The sequence below is a fragment of the Sturnus vulgaris genome, chromosome 6 (assembly GCF_052056855.1).
Source record: "Sturnus vulgaris isolate bStuVul1 chromosome 6, bStuVul1.hap1, whole genome shotgun sequence".
Classification (NCBI taxonomy): domain Eukaryota; kingdom Metazoa; phylum Chordata; class Aves; order Passeriformes; family Sturnidae; genus Sturnus; species Sturnus vulgaris.
In genome coordinates, this window is record NC_142248.1 from 8506236 (window position 1) to 8531812 (window position 25577).

Below are 25577 nucleotides of genomic sequence, written 5' to 3' on the forward strand. Positions count from 1 at the left end.
ATAATTTCTGGGCAACTCAATTGCAGATGAACCTAAATAGACTTCCCTTGTTTAAGAAGGTGGGTCACACTAATGAGGTTTATCTGACTCACTTTAAAAGGAGCAAATAAACCCTGCTCTAGAAGAGTTCTGTGTATTTACAGTGAGCACTGTTGGATGCCTAACTTAGGTCTGGAACCCTGTAAAAACCTTAGAAAATTACTATATTTGATGTATATATTTGATGTAGCCTATCTGATAGGATCTATAGTGTGGCCAGCAGGTATTTTTCCATAGTCACTGATTTTTATTTTTAGTTTAACGTCTTATTCATTTAACCTCTCTTAACATCAAGTTTTTTAAACATAAGGGAAAACAGAAATTTTATTACTGCCAAGACAGGAACATGAATGGTAACATGGTGAGTAATAACTGACATACCCAGTCATTCTGTCTGAAAAAATTATTAATTTTTAAAGTGAAATAAATGGCAACACTTGCTGGATGAAGAATTTTGCTAGAGAAGTAAGGAAACTGGGAGGAGATATCATCTTCCCCTGTTCATTTTGAGAATTTTGAAGTGATTTCTTTATAAAGAGCAGTATTTCTGCCTCCTAGAAAAATCCTCTGCATTGACCCCATCCAGCCCTTCTTCACTCTTGCACTGTGACCCCTGCATCTCATTCATTTGTTGTCATTTTTCTTTCTGCTTACTTCACCTGACCCTACAATTCTTTAATTTTACAATCTACAGAAACGTGGCTTTGTTTCTAAACACTTCTCTCCATTCTTATTTTTTTATAGCTGTCACTTGTCGTAACTAAAGATTTTACCTCCTTATATTTTCTTATGAGCTCCAACTCTCTGAGAAACATCATTCTTTCATGCATTCTCTATGAAGGACTGCAGATCTACTACCTCTCTTGATTCATCTTCTGCATATAGGAAAAGGGATGAATAATATTATCCTGCCTGGTAATACATGTATTCATCCAAGAATGAGGAGAAGGAATAGAGGCTTTGAAGTTCATCCCAGGAGCAAAGAGTTTGTAAGAATTCAGGTACACAGAATATTTTTTATTATATGTAATACTCAAGTCACAGTAGCCCTTTTAAAATGCAAGGTGAATATACTCTTAGTAGGAATTTGGACCAAGTTTTCAGTGTATCAATAATTTAAAAAACCCTTTCCCCCCTTATTACAAGTATCCCACTGCCCTTATTGTCCCAATAATCATGGAACAGTTGGAGAAAAATCCCATGCCAAAAAAAAAAAAAAAAAAAAGGCAATTTCCTGTTCCAGCATGGAGTATAAATGCAATTTCAGTGTCTGGATTCTTGACTGTAGTAACCTCCTCCAGCTAAATTGAAGGACTTCTTGCTGGGAACTAGGATTGAAGAGAAAATCCCCTTCTCTTGCAGATACAGAACTCTTTTTTGGGTAGCATACAATGGAGAAAAACTGTTACAAGGCCAGATGTTGGTGATTAAACTGTAGGAGGAAAATGACTTTTTCATTTTTTTGTTTATGTTTTTTGTATAGAAAAGATTTCTCAAAATCTCTTGTATTTTTTGCCACACTTCACCTGCAGTTCTAGGATATTGGTCAATATATTAGAAAAACAGCTGGTGCATGATTTGTGCAGCTAATTTGGCTGCTCTTCTGTCTACAGCTGATGGTGTTAAAATAAGGTTCATGGTGTCCTACCATGGAGTCAGTGGGAAGTTCCTGGAACACTTAAAAGAGCACCAAACTCCCTCATCAGATTTGCCAGACAAGTTTAACATTTCTGTGCTTCTGCTGAGTGTGGGGGTCATTTGTGTTATGGATATTTATGGCAGAATTAGCATACCAGGAGTCCACAGAGTCTGGGGTCCTAATCTTGGATTGTGGCCAGCATGAAGTGATTCAGAAAATGGTAAAAGAAAATCTGTGATACTTATTCAGTTAAAAGGCAAGCCGTGCTTCTCAAAAATTCTTCATTGTTCCCATCTTCATTACCTAGCATCCCTCACCCCTAAGCCAGAAGCAAACAAAAATCAAGCAAAATAAACCCCCAAACCCCCAACCCTTTAAATGTTGATCCACCATCAAGAAGGTTTAATAAGAGAGTCTTCTCTCAGAAGACAAATTGACAACACTGAGACATCAATTAGCACTTTTCTTAGCAAACTTAACAAACTGTACTGATTTGGTGTGGACTTCACATGCTGCTTGTCTGTGATTCCCCAGAATTGGGGGAGCATGGTGTGGCTATGAAGAGGCTGTGCTCTTGTTCATAAAGGCTTAAAAAATTAGGGAAAACACTGTTAGATAACTCCAGGCTGCCTGTCTTTTATTTAATATAATGGATGGCAAACCCTGGGACCTGCTGGCAAAATTTAGTGGTTTTTTTCAAAAGTACAGAGAAAATTTGATTCTTTTTCACAGCAATGTCATTACACTGAAATACAGTTTTAAATTTAAATGAAGATCAGGTAATTAGAGTAAACATATTAATAAAAAAACCCCAAAAGTTATGTGGCAAAAAGTCACACAACAATATACCCAGTGCACTTTGCATGGGATGTTCAACTGTTGTACTACAACACTGAGTTTATGAGGTTGGAATTCATACTCTCATTTTAATTTTCACAATTCTTACACTATGCCTTTATATAGGTTTTCATATTCTTATCTGTACCCCCTCTCATATGGCTTTCTGCCATTTATTGTCACATAGAAGTCTCAGGTTTCTCTTTCTGTCTTGCATTGCAAATTATTTGTCTGATAGTTTTCCTATTACCAGTGTTATCTTAAATACTGGATGTCAGTGGTCTTTCCACACAGAAATTTGTCGTGCAACCTGCTCAAGAGAACAATATACAATGTTAGATTTCCTCTTTACAGTAGTCTACTTCAATTCTGTCTGTCATCTATAACATCATTCAGTGAACTCTCAAGATTTTGCCAGTTTCTAGAAGTATTTTTAACTTTAGGATATAGAGTCTTTTAATAGACACCAGAAGATTTAATCTCACTACTACTTCCCTAAGTACTTTGACTAGTTTATCACTTATGTCAAGATTTAATCCAGGATGGGTCTTTATAGAATTGCTGTAGATGATTTCACAGCACTCTTCTCTCTTTGTCCCCTTCTAGCACCTGCCTGTAGAGAAAAGGTGAGAAAGGTGGTTCATACTTCTCTAATCCAGGTGTTTTTCAGCTGTGTCACATGATATTCCACTTTGACTCTTTCCCTTATTTCAAATTTTAATATCCAGAGTTTTATTTATTTCTCTTTGGTCTTAATGAACTTCATGAATGGACATCTTTCTGGGATTTGCTGATGTTTTTATATCACTGATTTCCATAATTTAAATTCAATTACATTTTATTTCTTTTAACTCTCTGAATGCCTTTATAGTAACTGTTTTATTTAGAGCTCTAATACAATGTATTGTTATTTGATTACACTGTATGTCTTATTGCCAATCTGCAAAAACATGCTGTCCTTTCATTTCTCTTTGATTTTTGCAGAAGAAAGTAAATCTGTTTCAAAATGTATATTATTACAATATCTCTTTAAATAGACAGCTTTCTTTTGGAAGAAATCTTCATCTGTTCTGACTGCTCATTGTCACGGAGTTGTGAGGTTTTAGACAAAAGTGGAGCAGTAGTGCAGTGGTCTGTGGTTTTCATCTCCCACTGTAAGTCCCTTATTTTATAACTGGCTGACTTGTCTGCTCTATATAGCCCATTTGTCATACCTAGTGCTGGAAGCCACCATCTGCAAGTAATTAATGATTCCTCACCTGGACCATTTTATCTCTTACTGCTTATTGCTCCCTTCTGTGGCTGTCTTTGTATCCTTTTTAAGAAAAGATTTAAAATTAAAAAATATCCCAAACCAGATTTTTTTTCCAGCTTTTTGCCCATCATTATACTCATATGAACCAGAACTGGATTTAAACTAGGCTTCCAGTAGCAAAGACCAAACAATTTTTTTCTGACAACCAGCATGTATCTTCCTCCAAATTATTATTCTCAATAGGTACTTTAGATTTCAGCTACTGGTATTCCATGGTATCTCATGATCACCTGAGTGATTGCTTTTCTAGCCTGTCTGTGAAGATACAACGTGGCAAACTTTATCTTAGCATTTTAGCAAACTCTTTCTGGTGAAAATCACAGAAATTGAAAAGGAGGCATAAAGTCCATCAGATTTCCACTCAATAAAGCCATCCCTACTTATCAGATTTAAATTGTCAGCAAGCTGGAGTACTGGTTGACTGTAGCCATAAACAACTCCAAGTATAACAGCACTGAAATCCTAAATAATTTTTCTCACTATTGAAAAAATAAAAGAATAAAGACAAAGGTAATGACCAGTATTTATGTAAACATTTGGGATAAAGGGAATGTGGAGCATGCAGGGAGCTCAGGCAGTCCTTCACCCTCAGAGTCAGTGTGACCTACTCTTTTGGTCACTGTCTTGTGCCTCAGTCTGTCACATAATTGCAGCCCAGACTGGGATCTACCTGGCCTCACAATTATTTCAGCCAGCTCTCTAACACCTGTGGGTGGATATTGTCAGGGCCATGAATTTGTAGGGGTCAAACCCCTTAACAGGTCACACACCAACTCTTCCTTCACTGATGGTGGATCTGTGTTTTCATCAACCTGGATTTTTGTTCACAAGGCTTGAGACCCAAGTGCTGGTAAAGAGAGAGGTGAAGAAAGTGTAGGGAAACTCTGCCTTTTCAGTGTTGGTGACTAGTTCACCTCTCCTGTTCAAAAGTGGACCAATATTTTCCTTCTGTTTCCTTCTGTTTCTGCTTGCATTTCAGCAAGTTAGTACCACTGGTGTCTCTCTTCATGTTTTTGGATACTTGTGCTACTCTGTGCCACAGTATACCAAGTAATACACCTAAACAGGAACTGAGTAATTTCAGAGGCAGCCAAAAACTGAGATACATCACATAAGGATGCAGAGAGCATTTAGTGAATGTTGGATGTTCATCTTAGAGTAAGAATGAGATGCTCTGACTCTTTCCAGCTATGTCCTGGCTCTTACATACATGGCAATATGATGGACATCTAAATCCACTCTTAACCACTCTTTTCCCTGGGTAACCAGGAATAAAAGTCTTAAATACCAGGTAGCTGATCCCCTTCCAGAATGCTGTCCATAAGGATCACTCTTCAGGTGGAGGGGATCTCAGATGTAGTACATAGATGAGGCAAAGGGGATGATGATGATGATTGAGTTAAACATACTTTTGAAGTTTAGCCACATTTTTTCCCATTATAAGATGCTTGGAAATTTATGAAAGGATATTTCAATAATTATCTAACGTACTCATCCATATGTCTGAAAAGGTACTGAAAAGAATGTACTTCCAAAAAAGCTTTAAGGCTTGAACAGTTACACATTAGATCAAGGACTCAGTCTCAAGTTCAAGTCAAAATTTACATGCACAGCCCCAGAGCTCAACAGTTACTGAAAAATACTTGCATTTTCTTTTCTTCCCAAGCTCTAGCTGAACCTGTGCTTATTGACCTTCAAGGGACACAGCAATATCTTTCTTACTCAGGCCTTGCCTGAGGGGTGATGCAATGACAGACTGAATTGTCATTCTGGGAATTTGGTTGGCATTGTGTCAGTTTTGCTTCACATCAATTTAGATAACGGTGGCTTATCGCGTGTCTCTGTGATGGCATAGGTATATGATATATACGAAATGAAAACTAAATATGTAAATACATCCCCGTAACTCTGGCAGCAAAATTATGCAAATGTCAACTGAAAAGCTCTTTCACACCATTAAGGATTAATGTGTGCATATTGGGATTTTTAACCCTCTCTGTGAGAGTCATATTGTCACACGGTCATATTATAAAATACACGTGCAATTGCTTTCCTTGTGTGCAGAAATATTCTTATAATGAGTAGAGATTGTAGGATATGAATTTCAGTCTTAGAACCTAACGTATCTGGTAAACTAGTTTCTGTTATTTTTATTAATTCTTTCTGATAACCATAGTTGCAGTATTAAATACTATGACAAGATGCAATGTTCATCAGGCAGTTCTGGATTCAGAGGCTGGATTTATCATCAGAAAGTGATGTCAATTTTTAGAAGAAAGTTTGGGAAAAATAAGCTATTGTGCAAAGTTTCATGATTCAAAAGCACCTTTCTTTCAGAGCCTCTTCTGAGTCCACATTTTGGGTAAAAATGTAAAATTTAGAAGTAGGAAAGCCTTTACAGCAGGGTGTATCTTCTGTGAAATTCATATTTAAAAGAGTCCAAAAGTTGATCAAATTACAGAATATCAACTTCTAAGAGTTTTACAGCTACCATCTTCAGCATGCTTAATCCTTTTATAGCTCTTATTATCAGGAAAACCCACAAACGCCGGAGGCTTATGTCCGAAAAGGAGACAGAGGAGTCCTACAAGGTCCTGCAGCTTCACTGGAATCAAGGCAGAGTCCAGCGGGGCACACGCCCGCGGGCTTTTCTCTCTCGGGCTTTCGGGGGGCGCAGCCTCCTTTTATCCTGAACTCCCGGCCGCGTGTTGCTCTCTTCCTTTCCCCACTGCCTGAGGCACAGGGAAGGTCCAGCCTTCCCGAACCCCTACCACAAATTCCCCCCTTGAACCCGCTGTGTTACCCCAAAGCTCAGAAACTCAGGCTGGGCAGAGCCGTGTCTGTTTCGGGAGCTGTCTGGGCTCTGACAGGAACCTGCTGCCCAAAGTCAGGAGAGACATTGGGACCCATTCAAAGGCATTAACACCCACACCCTCACCCATCAAACTGTAGACATTAGTTTACCTCTCACTACTGATGCCAAAGCACATGTTCATTCATTGCTGAACAGAAGGAATGTGTAGGACTTATTCCCTGACATCTCTATTACAGCACTGGAGTGTGCATGTAGAGCTACACACTCACCTTCTGCTTAGATAGAAGTACAGTGAAGCACTGAAAATTAGAAAAAAAATCTGCAAGGATTTTTTTCTTTGTGCAGAAAAGAATCTGTAAAACTAGAGGAAGGAGAGTGAAGATGTTGGAAGCTGGCAGATGAAATAGGTGTGTACAGGGTGTGCCCGATTGGAAGGGGGGATTGCTGCTGTTTAACATCCTTGAGAGAAAAGTGACAAGTGAAAAATGTCTGTCTGGGAAACAATGGTGCCATGTCCCTATTGCAATAGGAAAGAAATTGAAGGTCTCCTCTGTCAATGAGTACTGACAGGGAAAGGAAAATCAGGAGGGAAACCTGAATGGGCTACCATGAACAAACTGATAGGATGAGGAGACAATTTATGTTTGGTAAGATACAGTCTGATAGAAACAAAGCAGTGTGAGAGGAAGATCTGGTCTGATTCTAGTAGGATGTTGGTCACATGCCTAAAGAGCTGTTTGGTAATTTGTTGTTGTTGTTTTGGTTTATTAAAAAAGCAAACAAACCAGAATAAAAGCAGCAGGAAGAGTCCTGTAAAAGACCTATGGAGCACTTAGAAGCAATTAGCAGGCCTGCAAAGAGGATAGGAAGATGCTGACACTGTTTTTTCCAGAAGCTCAAATGTGGAAATGCTCAAATGTCATAACTGACAAGTCCAACCCCAGAGATGTCAGCTGGTTTTACATGCAGCATTTTCCGGTTTTCAACTTATTTAAAAATGCAAGATATCAAGGATACTCCAAAGTTTAGAAAGTTTTTGTAGTTCATAATTAAAATTTAATTTTCCATTATGAAACATTGCTGCTTCAACTTGGTTACCTCATTTCTTTGCCATAATCATGCTCATTTGCATGAATCATGCTCACTTGTTGGCAAATACTCAACACTTGATTTTTATTCTGTTATTCAGCGTGCACTACGGGGCTTATAAGCAACCCCAAGCTATGAAGAGTTGAGATTTTCACCCCTCCCGTTGTAAACATTACGAACATACCTAAATGCATTATAAATGGCAATGCATTTAGTATCATAATGTGAAGAGTTTTCATTATTCCAGTTGGCTGAGGGAGAGTTTATTCACAGAGATTGAGGTGAAGAGCACCACGTGCTTGTCGTTGTGCACCCTCGTGTGTCTGTGGCATAGTTTTAAAGAGCTCTCTGTGTTTTGTACAGCCTATTATGTGTTCAGAGCACCATTCAGTTCCAACTGGAAATGCTCAATGTTGCTCTGAGCAGACCTGGAGTAGTAAGGCAGGCATTCAAGAACTGAGGAAAAGAGCATATAGTACGTGCTTGGCTTGAGTGACTTGCCTGATAGTGCCCAAATGTTCTGTATCAAAGAGGGGAAGATTCTGATTTCATAGAAAAGAACTTGCTTGGCCTAAACTTGAAACTGCTCTTTCTCCTCCTGCAATCTCTTTTTTTTTTTTTTTTAATTAAACTTTTTGCTTTCCATGTTTTTCCTTCCAATGCTCTTCTTCTCCATTAAACATTCCTACTTTTCAGCAAAGGGTCTTCCTTTCAGGATTCACCACATTTAGTAAAATGTTACTTTCACTGTTTTTGAGACTGTGAGTAAATAAAGTGAACTATTGCTAAGATTTCTTAATGTCGAGGCAGTGCAGGAAACTAACATTTTTAAGATTAAGAAAAGTATGGAACTAATAGCCTGGGAAAAAATGCTGCAAGAAATTATAAATACAACTATGTGGAAAACATTGCTAATAATCCCAGTTTTTGAATTCTGAAGTTAAAGAAACACTATTAGGTGATAGAAACACCTACAGTAAGAGCTGTCAATTATGCCAATGTCTTGTCGGTTCAACTCTTATAAACATACAGGAAATGCCTTAAGGGAGGGTTATTTTTATGCCTCCAGAGAACAGAAGAGTAGAAATCTGTAAATTTCTGTAAATTCCTGTTATATCCTCATATAAATGCATAATAAATTATTAATCTTTTATATATAAAACTACATACTTACTGAAGGAAATCTTGACCATCTAATCAGAGTCATAGTTCATTCCTACCAAAAGAGAGAAGACCAGGTAGAAGAATACAGTTCCACCTGTTAAACTCCCACTTATTTTCTGCTCCTTTTTCCTGCTGTTATGCTCACTCTTCTCCTTCTCCTTTGAGCTCCAGCCTCAGTGGTTTCATTCTGATATTCGATGGGCAAGGCTGTGGTGAGTCAGCCTCGTGTTGTGTCCTTCACTGGAGACAATTGATGTTCACATCTTCTTCTTCCACTGCTCAAGATCTGTTAGGAGTAATTTTTGTTTGTTGACACACTTTTATATTTTTTTGGTCACTCCTTGTTACTTTGCAGCTTCACAATATACCTGAATTCACTATATATGACACTATATGTGATGTAGGTATTATTTCTTCTCTCTGTAAGCCCTAACACCAGCTTTGTCACTTTCCAGATCTGCATTTCTTTAACTTCTTTAAGCATTGGTGAACTGTTTACAGTGATCTCCAGTGCCAAGCCTGTTGCTGCTACAGCAAAATCAAGTAAAGCAAAGCACAGGAAGAGTCAAACAAAGCCGGCCCAGCAAGACATAACCCTCAGGTCTTCCAAATTTATAGAGCCTGTGGTCTTTCAAAAAACACCCTGCTAGCTATGGCAATGTCACAGTGCTGGGCTACAAAGTTCCAGTAGTTTGGTGAGATTGACAGCACTTTATGGTACTGGTGAGGTAATTAAACCTGACCAAAGGGATCATTACTCCTGCTGATCTACACAGGAGTAATGCTGCCCTGAAGAGCTGAGATTAACCAGTAGCCCCTAATTTTCACAGGTAAAACATCTGTGACATGGATTTCTGTGTTGCAAGTTTGTAATGTTTTCAGACAGTACAAAGAGTTGCACTACATTCTAGAGTAAGAATTACCACTATGAGTCAGGCCTGTCATCCATGCATTTTCTTTAAGCCTGCACCAGATGCTTCAAAGAACAGTGCAAGAAACCCCAAGGTGGGCAATTATGGAATAACTTGTCCACTTGGAAGGCTTCTTCCTAATTCTCAGCCATTAAAGATTTGCTTGTTTACTGATGCATGAAGGCTTATAAAATTTTAGACTTGGTTTGTTTGGGTTTTTCTCCTACTTAATATAATTGTGAATGTTGTAAGTTTTCATGTAAACATGAAATCTCACCTTAGAGTCCTAAACTGTTGGAATCAGTGATTTCTGGTGGCACTTAATACCACAGCTTAACTATGCAGTGTGATAAAAATGAAAATATTTTATTGCTGCATTTCAATTCCACTGAATGTACCATTGTTTTTCTTTAATAAGAAAATTAACTCTTTATATTCCTCAGTGATCCACGGACATTTTTTTGAAAAATATGTAGGGAAATTTAGGTTCTGTATTTATGCATCAGATTTTTCCCTAGTGGAAAATCTCTGATTTCTCAGTACTTTAGAAATACTTTCTAGTTACTAAGGTGTGTGAAGATAAAACAGCACTGATTTTTAAAAATATCTTGGTGGAGATGTAAGGATTCCCATTTACTCAGTTATTTTCAGTGACTTTCAGTATTCTCTGCCTGCTGTACCAGTCCCTATTGGCCAGTTGAGTAGAAGTAATGCTTTTCTCTAGGGTAAGTTCTCCAAACATGCTGGGAGTTTGGGAGCTCCTTATCTGTCCCTACTATTGTGTTCATTTGAATACTGATGCACTCTAAGTTTTCTTCTCCTATCATATTAAAGCATAATGAACTAGCAACAGCCAGCCTCTCTATCTGTGCAGGCATGTTGTTAAAATTCACTTAAAGAAACTGGGACAATATTGAGTGTGGCAGTTCTTCATTGACCTGTAATTTAGATTCTAGACTGCTTTTTCTGCTCTCTACAGTATGAAGTAGTGTTCCTACTCTGTTTTGGATCATCGCTCTGCTTAAGGGTTTATTTAAAAAGTGTTTTAAAGTTGGGTTTTAAAGGGTTTTATGTGGTTTCTTTGAATAATAAGCAGGAATTTTTTATTCCAGTCCATTTTTTTGATCAGCCGGTTTAGAACACTTTCCTTTTCCATAAACAAAGCATTCTTTTTTAATTTACACAGTTTGGACCGTGGTGATGGTTACTAGTGGTTACATTCTCTTTAATGTCTTTAGAGACATCGTTATCTAGTCTTGTTTAAAGTGTATCCATACACAGGATTTGCCCAGTGAAGCATTATTTCAAATCTGTATACTTGAAATTTAACTTCAATTCCCAGTTCTGTTTGGATCCTACTGTTTCCAGTTGTCTTGAAAATTCTGCTAAATAATTGCATTCAACCTGGAGAGCAGAAGGCTCTGAGGAGACTTTATTGGGGCTTCTCAAAACATAAAGGGAGTTATAAGGAAGACAGGCACTTCTTACCAAGGCTTATAGTGGGAGGACAAAAGGCAAAAATTTAAAACCAACAGAGGTAGATTTACACTGGATACAAGGAAGAATATTTTTCATGAGGATAATGAGATACAGGAACAAGTTACCCAGAGAAGGACTGTCAGTACCAGATGGCCTCCAGAGATTTCCTCCAAAATGAATTGGAGGACATGAGACAGTATTTAGCAATTATTGGTCATTAGCATACCTTCAGCAATAAAATGTATGAAGTGAAATGGAAATAACAAAAAATTTTTATTCTCAGCAAATCCCATGTTAGTTTCTAGACCAGGACAGTGTATTTCCCACAAATCACTATAAACTAGTAACCTGAAATTTGTGACATAATAAAGCTAGACAGTGTCATGTAAAGATGGAAAGAGGAGTGGAGTGCTGCTGCTGCAGATGTCATGGCCAACAGGAGAAAATGGATCATGTATAACTTCTCTGTTCTTTATAGAATGCAGCCTTTTCCCCATTGAATGAATTCTGAAATCTAAAAACTGGTTGCAAGCTGTTTAATTTTCTGAACATAGGGGTTGAGATAAATGGCTTCAAATAGTTCAGCAAACCTTAAAAGAAAGGAGACCAGGAAAGGGAGTTTGATATGAAAAGATACTTATGTTTAAAAACATGAACAACTCTGCTTAAAATTGTCTTAAAAGAAAGACTTTTGAAACCTATCCCCTGTGCATAAGACTTCGTAATTAAAACCCTGAATTTTGTATTTCAAGTTTGGAAGATTCTAATAAGGAAGCTCTACAGGTGTTGTTAAAAAGTTATTTTCTCTTTGTGAAAACCACTATTATTACAAATCCAAATAATTGTCAGTATTTCTCGGTGTCATCAAACTGTGGAGGGTTGAAAAAGGTGAGGAATAATTAATGTTTTAACAGTAACTTTGAGTAGACTGTGTGAATGAAAGTACTTTGAGAGGGTTTTTTAGATGAGATTTCAAGCCTTATTTTGTAGAGTTGGGTTATATTAATTTGTTAGGAATTAACTCCCATATTGGTCCTGGCTTGCAGCTTTGTTATAGATAAGATAGTGAAAAACATCCATTCTGCTCAGTGCTTTACTGTAAATATGCTGGTGTTGAGCTAAGGGATACATGTGGATCAGAGACTTTTGAGTGCTTCACTGCCCTGAAATACATCTGGTCCTAACCCGGATTTTCTGTGTCTATCAGTCGGCCCATGTTTATCCCAATGGGACAGATTCCCTGTCAGATCCATCAATTAGATATTGTATCATAACCACATAAATCACCTGGGTAAACCAGACCAAGCCAGAATCAAATTCATTGTACCCATTAAAGACAGATAGCATCTCGTAAAATACATAATATGTCAAAGCTGACATAATCTGCGCTGAGAAAATAGAGCAGCCCATCTATTTACTAAATGGAATAAATAAAAAGAGGGAAAAGAGAATTAAACTGGCATCTGGGCTATCTTTAGCAGAGGAAAGAAGACTCGAACGTTATACAGTAAGTGCAGAAGAGCTCCCCTGCAGTGCCCTGGTGATCCCTTGCTCCCGTACAAACCTCTGCTGACAGCTGACAGCATCAGCAATCTCTGCATCTTCAGTCACGGCTCTTGAGCTGTGAGTTCAGCTCCAGCTGTGAGCACTTCCTAGGCACAGTCTAACTGCCTGACCAACCTGCTACAGGCAGGGTTGAGTACATCATATTGCAGAATAGTGTATGCACCTATTAGATTTGCCCAGTCACTGCTTCATTCTGGAGACAAACTCTCCACTGGAGACATTCAAACACTCTTGTCCCTCGGCATTTTTGGGACAAGGATGCACCGATCCTGTGAGAGCATCCCTGCCCTTGCCTGGGTGATGAAGAGAATTTGGCAAGTATTAGAGCCATGTCTCCTGTTTCACTTGCTATGAGCAAGTCTTCTCCCCAGCCTGCAGCTCACCCTGCAGGGAGTGCTCCAGCCACACATGCCTGGCGCAGAGCAGGGGTGTGTCAGTGATGGGGGCTGGCTTGGCAAGTGGCTCTGGGGGGGTCCACCAGCCCAGCTCAGCTCTCCTCTGCTGCACAGGGCTGCAGAGGGTTCCATGCCACTGCTTCTTTGACCCTGGGATCTTCTGTCTGCAACAGGCAAGCACCAACTTGCTCCCACCCATCACCTCCACACTCGGCCACTGCATCCCTGCTGGGTGCTGTCCTGTGGAGCCCCCTGAGCTGCAGGACCCTCTGACCTGGGCAGCCTCTGGGACCCCAAAGGTCCTTCTGTAATGCTTCAGCTTTCAGAGAGCTGGCCTCAGCCTCTGCAGTGCTGCCACTCTGCCTTCCCGGGCACCACCACATGGAGAGACAGCTGCTTTCCCTTTCTTTTTACCTTTGGTACTTCTACTTTTCTACAGCAGGTTGGCGTCAGCTCCTAGGAAATAATCTCAGCATATCTAAGTTTTAGTGTCAAAGCTGCCCCTTGAAAAAGCTTTCCAGGGTTCTCATCAGGCATACAAAATCAACTGAGATTAACAAACTCCAGATTTTAACAGGTACTTTGACTATCAGAAGTATGTTAGTAAATATTAATGAACAGCTTCAAATCTTCAGCTAAGCAGAGAATTTCTGATATATAGGTGATGGTTTGGTGTATAGATTCATGTAGATTTCCTTCTGTAATGTATTTCAAAACATGTAGTAAGAGTTGAAGGAACTACTCCATACTTTACATGTGATAACATTGCTTTTCTCCCAGTCATGGCTGCTCATTATTTCCTTCTGATTTCACTGGAAAATTATAGTTTTCAAATATGTATATTCAGAAATCTGCACAGTCTCGACAAATGTCTTCAGGATACTTGTTTCAGCTGCCAAGGGTACACAACAGGTCACTTAAATCAACTAGAGTGGTGTTTCTTTCCTTTCTAAGGAAAAAGCTGAGCCTTCTTAACCAGGAAAAGGAAGAGGATTAAAATAAGTGGCAGATACAATTAATGTTTCTAAATACGTAGTTCCTTCGGTCTTCTACAAACAGACATTCCCCAAAGAATCATATAAATAATAATTTTTTTGCACTCATATTTTGGAGCATAAGGAAGCCCAGCTGTGTTCTGAGATGTTGCAGGTAGAACGACACACAGGCTAGGTTTGTTCCCTCTCTGTGATTCTGAGTAGAGATATTCTGGAGTACATACAAATCACAGAGCTGGTATTGTGGCAACAAGTAATCATAGGATGGTCGTCAGGGTGTAGGAAAACAATACTGCATAGGCTATAGATGAAGTGTTGGAAATTCTTGGGTTTCTGCGTGGAAACCACAGGAAAAAAATGACATGCATGAAGGTATCCATAAAGGACAGTGGAGGAAAAACTTGTAGAAGGATTTAGGAGAAGGAAAAGTTTAATTTGTAAAAGTTATTGCTGTGGTTACTGAACCACTCATGTGGCATTCTGCATTAAAGGATAAAAGGATACTGGATCTTTGCCAGCCTGTTCTGTATGGATGCTACTTTGAGAGGAGGTTGAAGCAGGTACCATGCCTGATCACACACTAGTGAAAGACAACACATATTGATTAATTATATGTGCAGTTCATGTGCCCTGAGTGGGAAGACAGTGATGAATAATTCTTTCCTGTTTAATGATATTTTTGGTTTATAAACCTAAAGGCTCTTTAAAGACCGATCTGGTTCCTGGGAGCCAATGCTGCCCATGCCATACAAGCCTGCAGGATTTTGTGTAGGAAGACACAGCTGGTAAAGTTAGGAAGCACAAAATGCTGTCCCTCTACTGTCCTGGTAAGGCCAACATAAGTGAATGTCAAATAGATCAGGTGATCACTTATCCTGGGGAGCCATTATAGGCAGTAGCCAGGATTAGGCTTTCAGCTGAGACATTGCTCCTGAGAATCAGAAAATGAGGGATTATTTAGGTGAAGTGATGATGGCTGAAAAAGCATTATGAAACCTCAGAGTGGGAGGAAAACGGCCAAGGCTGGAGAGACAGAACTGGATAGATTAAAGGAGAATTGTTAGGATAAAAATGACATCGTAAAAAATATATACCTGTGTTACTAAAAACATACAGGACTATTAAAATGAAAGGTCTTTCAGAAATCTAATTTATCCTTTCACTCTCTGGTTTTCAGATAACAGTGCTCTCCTCTATTTCATTTTGGGAACTGGGGACTGCGTAAATAGGTTTTTAATAACTGTTTAAATTTGAACTTTCTAAATTTAAAAGAAAAAAAAATCCTTTGTGATGCTTTAAAGCATTTCATGATTGCACTTCAAGTGAGCATTGTAACCTATAGTGAGCATACATCCAAGTATAGGTCTTGTTTTAAACTGAGTATACAAGCTGATTTAAACAGCCAACATTTCCAGGTCTCTGCACCATGAATGGATAAATTGATCTAAGAATTGAATACTTAGTTATTTCTGAAAGGGAAGGGGAAAGGGAAATATAAATAAAATAAGCTTCCTTACAGAATATGTGAAAAATAATTATTTACTGTATCTAGCATTGATAAAAGAGTAAAGGAAACAAATCTTAAGCAGTGAATAGAATATTCACCTTATCAAAATGTATGGTAGTAATGTTTCCCCAGCAACTTTGACAATACAAAGGAGAAATACCCTTAATGCATCGATTTTTTGATGTCTATTGGTTACATCACACTCCCAAATTCATGTTAATATTATAATGTCTAGGCTCTGAGATACTGAGGAAGTCCCAGCTCCAGTTCTCTGGGAATTATGATTCTGCATCCCCCCTACTCAGTATTTCCGAAGTGACCTCTATTATTTAGTAGCAGAGTAGGAAAGACCTTGCATTGTCCCAACATGCAGTCACTTTGTGCTGCTCTCAGGAAAGGGCATCTCCTGTACCCTCATTCTCATCTGCTTTGCACTAGTGGCTAAGGAGACCTGCACTGCCTCAGACTGATTAGGGCTCATTTTGGGTGAATGCTTTACAAGGTCACCCAGATCCTGCAGGAGTGGGTAAAGAATGAGGCAAAAATTCATGATCATGATGAGCACTGAAGGGCTGTATTTTCCATGGAGAGTGCCTCTGCATTACAAAGAATTCATGCAGATGGTCGTGAACATTTGTCCTTACAGAATCAGTTCTCATGAATATTCCATATGGCCACACTGCACAATTACTGTTTACTTGTGTTTATGCTCACTACTGAGAATCAGCACCAAATTACAGTGACATCCAGGAGTGAATTGCAAGAGAGGCCAGCATTTAGGAAATAAAAAGCATGCATTGTCCTGTGTAATGCTTATTGGGTATCAGCATGAAGATTCATGGAAAAAAATCTCTTTAGCCTTGGATATGGTTTGTGGAGGACAATGCAACAGATTCCACAACAAAATAGGATTTTGTGAGCCATGAGGAATCTTTATAAGCCATAAAGGAGACAGCAAAGAGGCAATTTCATTGAAGTATGTAGACTTAATAGTATCTGTAATGTCAGTGTGAATTATTAGAGCAATTCTGGCCCTGATGGCAGTGTGGAAGTTAGAGGGGGGAGCATGAAAATAGGAATGTTATAAGAATTAAAAAATAAAGAGTTGGAAGGCTTATCACTTGGAGTGTAAGAGTTGAAATGCTACTCTGTGGAAATGTTCCTCCAGCTCAAAAACATCTGTTGGAGTCCTTCAAGAAACATAGTTAGACAATTAAAAGCAGGAAAGAAACAGTGATTTGGTGTCAGACAAGCTGCTTTCAGAACAGATTCTTTCCAAAGATGGTTGGGGTTCAGTAACTCAAGAAAAGTCCTGTCAAATTTTTCCTCCTTTGGGAGTCCTAGAAATGAGAACTGTATTTGGTTCTTTTACCAACAGGTCAGTATATCAAGATCAATACCTTTGATATTGAGGTCAAATTAGTTTTTCATTTATCTTTATATTTAGAAATAAGGGAAAAGATGCAAAGTAAAGTGACCTACTCAAGGTCCCAGAGAAATCAATGGAAATACTGGGAGTAGATATAATATCAGAGAATTAGCAGTTGTCTGCTTTAGCTTTGGATACGGGTTTGAGCCCAAAATTGTAGAAATGCTTCTATGGTGGAATCAAGAAATTGTCTTCCAGGATTTATTCTTGGGTTTACCTCCTTAAAAAAAAGATATGAAATAGGATGGTAAAGGATAGTACTCTGGCAATCTGTGTAACTGGCTGTGTCCAGATATGCACATTGTAGGTTTTCCCTTCTTCAGACTTAGAATAAATTTCACAATTAGGACTTTTCTCACTGCCTGCAGAAAAATAAGCTTTGAGAAATTCATTTACTGTCATTATATGAGCCTTGGTTGTAGATTACAGGCAATCCCCAGTTTACTTAGAGCTGCACAGTCAATTTGCACCATCTTTACTGTGCATGAGCAAGATGCTAGAAAACATTCATTACATAATACATAAAATGCACCAAACAGCATGACATTATTTTACTTCCTAACAAACTGGAGGCTCCAGCTTTGTAATCAAGCTTCTTTCAGGGAAGAACATATTTGATGATGTCTTGATGACTTTAACATTAAAACCATACTTTGTTTAATCAAGAAAAAGGGAAGGCCAAGAAAGTGATTTCTCAAGCTTTAAATAAAGTATTAGAATGAGCAGGGAATTTTCAGGTTGGTCAAGGTGATGAGAAGACAACCACATTGTGCAGTCTGATTTGAACTTGCAGAAACATTTTGCTGGGGAGTGGAGAGTTTGGGACAGAAAGGGGCTGTGTTCTCTTTCGAAGTTTGGATGACTGGGCATAAAAAAAAACACTGTGAAAACTTTCTGTGACTGATGTGGGTTATTGATTTTGTTCTTTTTTCCCCTCCATGAGTCAGTAAAACACTTCTGCTGCATCTCTGATCTGGCTTCGCCCTCGCATGCCCAGAGTCTGACACGATGTGATGGCAGATATTGTAGAATTTAAAGCTTTCTATGGAAGGTGTTTCTGCAGTCCCTGTGTGAGCTGGCATTCCAGAGGGCAGCCTCCTGATACAAATATGCATTTCCAGAATGAAAATAATTGCACATTTGAAAATGTCACAGTAAACTTTGATCTCATAACAAGATGAGTTTAGCTTGCAGAAAATCTTAATTGATTTAATTTTTACTGTATTAAGAAGACACTGTAGTATTAAGGGTTTATGGTCTATACTAAATGAGCAAGTAACTAGGGTCCTTTTCAGCAGAAAAGAGTAGGATGCCTACACCTTGGGAACTTCAGTGGAAAGAATTTATTAGGAAAATGAAGTTAGAGGCCAAGAACAAAAGGATGTTGCATAGGAAATTGGTGTACAGAGAAGCATGGGCTCCGAGCTGTTGTTTTTAAGGAAAGATGAGAGGTGTTACATGTGTAACCTTGCAGACAGTTGGGGCCTGGTCTAGCTGCTAAATAATTTATTTTAGGACTTCTCTATTTTGTAACAGAACAATGGAGAGGAAATTAAGAAAAGAGAAGCAGAGGATTATACAGACTATGTAAACACATTATTGATTACTGGAAATTTCCAACATAATTTCTAGTGTGAAAGAGATTCCACACCTAAAGCACATCTTTTTATAAAAGTATGAACTTGAAAGTGTTGCTGCTGCTTTTGGATTTTTGTTTCTTCCTTCTCATAACCCAAGGGAAATAAATTAAGGTCCTCATACTTTTTCTGGCAAAACCTCTTGGTTTTATTTTTCAGTTTGATTCTTAGCTTTGGAAAAAAAGTGTTTGGAAAACAAGAATCTTTTTTAATATAAAAAATACTGCTAGTTAAAAATAGATTTCCCTGAAGGAAAAACCAAAACAACTCCAAACCATTTTTCAAAGGTCTTTGATAATTTCTTGGACTATACTTTTGGAGAACATAAAAAGTAATAAAAACTTAGAAAATAATAATCCAAGTTGTCTTAAGTGAATGTAGGTTGACTGGTCTGAATTCTTGGGAGATTGTTTTTACTGCTTTTCACAACAAACAAAACTGCTTCTCAAAACAAAGATTCATTTGCTTATCAGCTTGTATACCAAAAATCTGTAGAACTTGTTAATTATCTGAAAGTTTAACATTGCTATGGAAAATGTTGATTTTCTTTTATGCTTCAGCTTTTTCAATGCCATTTGATGACTGGCTAACAGAACATGCTCTCAAGTGTATATACTGCTTGGTAGGTCACATATGCCTGTGGAATTGTACTTTCTACAGTCAGGGAACATAACACCTTGACACTGATAGGAAAGATTTCATTTTTAATTTCCAGGTTTAGACATAAAACTTCATAGTTAGGGGTTTTTGGGGTTTTTTTTGGTGGCTGTTTCATTTACTTAATACTATATTTTTTACTAGGGCTGCAGGAAATTCAGTAGTTATGTGTTTCTGCCATACTGCAGTGTTTGATTTAATTTTTTTTTAAGCTGTCCATATTGCACACTGCACTATAGTACAGAGATATCCAATTCTGTCTTTAATGAGCTACCCTAGATATTGGAACCAAACTGTGCAGTGCATCAGAACTCAGTAAATTAACCAATGCATAACTCTGTCTCATGTGGTTAGACTGCAGTCTAACTGCAAATGCAGTAAAAAGAATTACAATTGAAAGTAATAGATCACAGAAGGCAAAATCTCTATGGAATGAACAAGGCAGCTCTAAAGTCTGTGAGTGTTGGTGGATGTGAAGGACAGTGGTATTAATGGCAGCACTGTGTGCCAGGATGGCCCTGGCAGTGCTGCTGTTAGTGGTTTAGAATTTAGAAGTGAAGAAGAATTCCTTGTGATTACAGTTACAACAGAGATACTGTTTGTGTGTGCCCAAAAAAAAAAAGATTGCACAAGGATGCTGTGAAACAAGGAAGTTTTGAAGGAGGTTTCAAAGTCAAGATGTGCTGGTTGCACTGGTACCACGCTGGGAGAGCTGCACTGATGGATGCATTTGCATGATGGTGGCAATTTCATGGGGGCTGTTAGCAATGACAGGCATTGCAACAATGCTGGCTGTGGCACTGGCATGCTCAGGATACCATGCTCAGGGATGCCACGACTATTTCTCCATGCACTTTTGCTGCATTGTCCTCCACCTGCCCCCTGCATCACTAGGAGAGGTTATACATTTCTTGTTAATCTCCTCTAATGTGCACTTGGCTTCTTATCTCTGAGAATAGGTTTCTTGGAGGATACACCATCTCCTGGCTATTGGAGATTTCAAAGTATATTCACTACATATCTTTCATATAAGTGAGAAACTTGACAGCCTAAACTGTAGCCACTTGAGGCTTGCAATCTTTATAGTTTATATTTAAAACATCTTGATCATCACTGTGACCCTTCTTTTATCAGCTCCTGAGTCTCTTATCACTTTGCTTCTGCTAAAGGAGTATTCCATTGAAAAAAAAGGATTTTCCTAAACAGAAATATATTTATCTGAAGAATATTGACTAAGGCAAACATCTTATTGCCTTCTTAATGTAAACACGTTATTGCATTCTAGAATATCAAAATACCCATTCCTGAAATCATGGACAGCCTTGCTGAAGATTCATTTTACCACAGAAATGTAATTCAATGGCTTTTGTCAAAGGTTTTCAATGTGTTGTCATGACCCACTGTGTACTGGGCACAACATTTGCTACAAATTCTTGTCAGGCAGAGCAAAGACACCAATCCACACGTCAGGGAGCTCTTGTGCTTCTATTGTATAATCATCTTAACTCCAGTGACTAGCCCACCACTTAGAAGTGTTGGCTCACAGGCCCTTCACTTCTACAACCCACTTCACCAAGCTCCCAATCCACAAACTTCTCAAGTGTCAGCTAACAAGCCCTCAACATTTGCAACACACTTCAACAAGCTCACAGCTCTCACAACACCCTTCAGCATGGAGTAATGAGCAGAACAAGATTGCCATGCTTTGCCGAGATAAGGCAAGGGAGGAGGAGAAGAAAAGCCATCCACTGTCCTTAGATCCCACATTGGTCCTGCCCCATGGATGGACAGCAGAGTGGGGAAGCTGAGGCGGGCACACTGAGGATGAGATGCTAAGAATGATGCCAGGGTTTCCAATAAGCCCTCCAAAGGGCTGAGGTTTCTGGCTTTTCCCCCATACTGGATCCATTCCAGCCAGATTTTCAGGATATACAAGCTGTAGGACTTTTCCAAAACTGGGAATTAAACCAGATTTTAGAGAAGTATTGAATCTGACTTGAACATTTTGTGCAGTTGCAAAATCCCCATCCCCAGATAAATTACTTCAACTTTTAATTACTCTCATTGCTAAAAAATGGTATCTCATTGCAAGAATTTATCTTACTCCAATCACCTGATACTGGATGTGGTACTTTTGACAAAATGCTTGAAAAGCACTACCCTGCCCAACTATTAATCAGTACCTGATGCATAAGTGACGAATTTTAAGCCAAGGCATAAAAACATGCACAGGCTGTAAGCTGCAGTCAGAAGCCAAAGAGGTAAGCAGATGGATAACTAGGCAAACATGGCTTGTTGCACACATGGGGAAGGGTAGGGAAATAGCACCCTCTCTAGACAACCTGTTCTCACCAATATCTTTAAGCAAAACAAACATTAAATTTTCTGGATGATATTAAAGGACTCAGCTTAATGACCATGGAGACAGCTGTCTTGTCAGAGCTACAAAACAGGTTTCACATAAAGGATACCATATAGGAAATAAAACATTCCTTAGGCTGAGCATAGCACAGACTTCCCAGAGAACCCTTCTTTTGGCTACTTTTCAGGTCCCATCCTCAGCCTTTTATTGCTTTGGCTCTTGCCTGAACAGTAGGGATGGAGCAGCTGTAAGTTAACAGCCAGAAGCAATTTTCATTGATCTTTCCTGCTCTTTGCAGTATTCCACTGGAAGCATCCCCAGGACACATTACTAATTTTTTGCCCTTTACTTTGGGACCTTAGATTAATGGTGTTATATAATTGCCATTTCTTCATCATTAATACAATAATGGTGTGATGAATTTTACCATCAAACAGTCTTGCTGTGGGGTAAAAAAAAAAAAATCCTCCCATTTCAAAATGAAATTGTCTTTTCTTTCCCCAGACCTATCAAACAGGTTTGTTTCTGTGCTTTTGCAGGCTAGTTATGACCCTCCAAGTTAAAATCATTTGGGGGAAAAGAGGGAATACAGCAACTCAGTAACACGGCAAGCATTTTGTTCACTGCTCCTTGAATGACAAAAGTCCCATACAGCCCAAGCAGCAGACAATGCCCACTTAGATCAGAACAGAAGGATCCAGCTTTTATATCTGTGACTGCACTTGTCTCACCACACAGGCTCTCCAGGCACTGCCTTGTTACATCTGCAAACCCCAGCTGTTGTCAGGTTAGTATTAAGACTTTGGCATTACTATCCCACACTGACCAGTGCTTGCCCAAATCAGGCATGGACACAGCACCACAGCTAAAGCAGCCAGGGAACGTTCCCTATCAGCAGCTGGATAAAGCAACCTGGTTTTGGAGCACAGGGGAACCTAGTCATGTGCAGCTGGACTGAGCCAAGGCACACTTCTCCAGTTCAGGGCCTACAGTTTTCTTTAAAGGTTCTTTAATTTGGCCTGTAGGCTGGTGGCTGTAAGGTGGGATTGAATGCCAGTGTTATGTATTTCCTCTGTCCATTTGGAAGAGGAGGACAGAGCTGTCTATGCAGGGTACAAGGGACTGGAGTGACACCTTAGTAAATGCAAAGAAGACACCTCTAAAGAGGCAATTTTCAAACTTGGGGAAAATAAGGCTTCCTGACCTCATCCTAAAGTGTGTTATGATGCAGTGTGATGAGACAGCAACAACACCTTCTGCTTCTCCAGACTATGCTGCCATTAAACTGGGCAGTATCCCCAGTTATTGTGAGGTTTGAAAGTAGAGCTCTCAGAAACAGAGATATCAATAGATAGTTCCAAAGTACACAGCAAGAGCTTCTCTGTGTGTGCTGCTGAGTTGTGGAGTCTATTGTTGTTGCTTTCTATTTATATGTTTTTATGGTGATGAAGACATTCTAGTGATTTGTACAAACATTTGAAAACTCAGGAGAGCTGACTTCAACGTGCACAATAATTTCTTCTATCCTTGGGGCATACAGAGGTGAACTATCTAGTCTTCCTCATATTTGTCATGGGATCAAGGGCAGATGGCAAAGTGAAGGTACTGTCCAAAATACAGGCAGCTGTCTCAATCAATACACAGCAAGTAACTGAGTCTTGGGTCAGTACAAAATGAAAGTTCACACCAAGAGCTTATGATGGCTAATTACCAAGTAGTAAGCCTTAGAGGAAGCCAAGAGAGGGGCCACAGCAGGTGTGCAGTGTAGCTGGTGTCTCTAGCACACTCCAGATGACTCCAGCCAAGCAGATCTGTTCTGTGACTTCCCACACCTGCAGCATGTTTGTGAATAGTAGTGGCCAGTTGGTCTTAGAGCAGGAAGTGATGCATAAAATAAGTTGTTCTCTTGTTTATTACTGTCTTTTCCTTGCTCTAAATTATTGATCTTACACCTAAGCAAGATGTTTCCTGGTTCCCTTATTTAAAGTTACAGTATTACAGGAAATAGATATGTTGCCCACTCTGCAGAGGTAGCAGGATAATTTGTCAATTAGAAATAATCCGTTCTAGAATGACTTTTATGTCTGTGCTATTTCTGAAACCTCTTTAATGAGATCTGAGTTCATCCATGTATCAGCTGAAGCAACAGATATTAACTGTCCCATGTGTACACCTTGAAATGAGATGAAATGCAGTTTGTCTTGGAGTGTTAACAGTGGGGATTCCTGAATTTTACAGTCAAAACATTTCTGTGAAGAGGGTTTATTTTTTTTTTTTATTGTTCTTAATCTTGGATTTGAAAATAAATCTGGTACTACACTGCCAGGCTTGGATAGAGAAGCTCTCTGTTTATCTCCTGTATGGGAATTACTTGGCTTGACAGCTTGACAGTTTCAGCCCTTGCCAGTACGCCTCAGTTTTGATGAGAGGAAATCACATCTGGTCCTGAGGAGGATGAAGGACATGTTAAAGGCTGCTCAGTCCCTGGCTGCTGGGTTATTTTAGCCAGGTTTGTGAGGTCATGTCCTGGTGAAAGATCACTTAAGATGGCCCAAAGAACAGAAATTCCTTATCTACTGTCATCAGTTCTAAATGGGGTTTATCCCTGCAAGTGATTAAACACTTTTACTGTGGCCAGCCTACTTTCTAAATGGAGAAAATCAAGAGCTTTGCTGTCTTGCTCTCCAAAAGCAAGACTGAATGGGTATTACTTTAAGTAGAAGTAGTAAAGCTGCCACTTTTCTCACATTATGTTTTTCCTGATTTAGCAAGAGGACTGAGAAAGAAAATGTCTTTTCCTTGCATTTTAAAAACCAAAATATGTTAAATATTAAATCCTCATAATTCCTAAAGGTCTAGATTTAATTCTTGCATGTTTTATATGTGTTACCATTTATTATTATGTAAGTTTAAATTGTGCAGCAACTAAAATTGAATCAAATTTAAAGACAGGAATATAGGAATTGAAAGGCTTCCTTAGTATATAGGCATTTTCTGGGCTAGCTACTTTATTCCTGATCATTCTGCCTGTCACTAAAAAGATGTTTGCCATCTCTGTCTGAGAGCTGGCTTTTCATGCTTATAGTTCCCTGAACATCTCACTGTAAGTGATTTTGCCATATTTATCTACATGTTGCAAGAAATCCTGAATTGCAAAATAATATGTAGAAGGATTTTCCAAAGCAGTCTTCTGAGTGAATAGCCCAGTGAAAATAAGACATTTTAAAGATTCAAAAATATTTCCAACAAAACACTAGAAAGCATAAAGGTAAATTATGAGTTTACATGTACTGCCACTGTTGTACTCTCAGCAAAGGCATTGCCATGAAATTAAGACAAACACAGGAAAGTTTTGAAAGCTTCCTCATTACCCATAGAAGTGGAATATCAGCAGAACACTAGGAATGCAATAAGTCTTGTATGTCATTTTTTAATTTGAATGCTGAACAGTTCTTCATCTCTGTTTACTGGTTCCCTGGTGCCAAGGGGAAGAAAGTCAACCTGCCAAGTTGTGTTTCTTGATCTCTCTAACTTACTGTAAAGCCTCCATCAGGTTATTAATTTTTTTCTTTGCCACTTGTGTAATGGAGATAGTCATTATCTCCTTCTTATTTGATTTTCTGAGATTGTGACATTTGTGGTAATGAATCTTCATAAACCATACCAAATTCATTGTGATGAGGTACTGTAAAAAGGGCAGTGTATATCAAAAATCTGATACATTTGCCCTTGTAAAAGCTG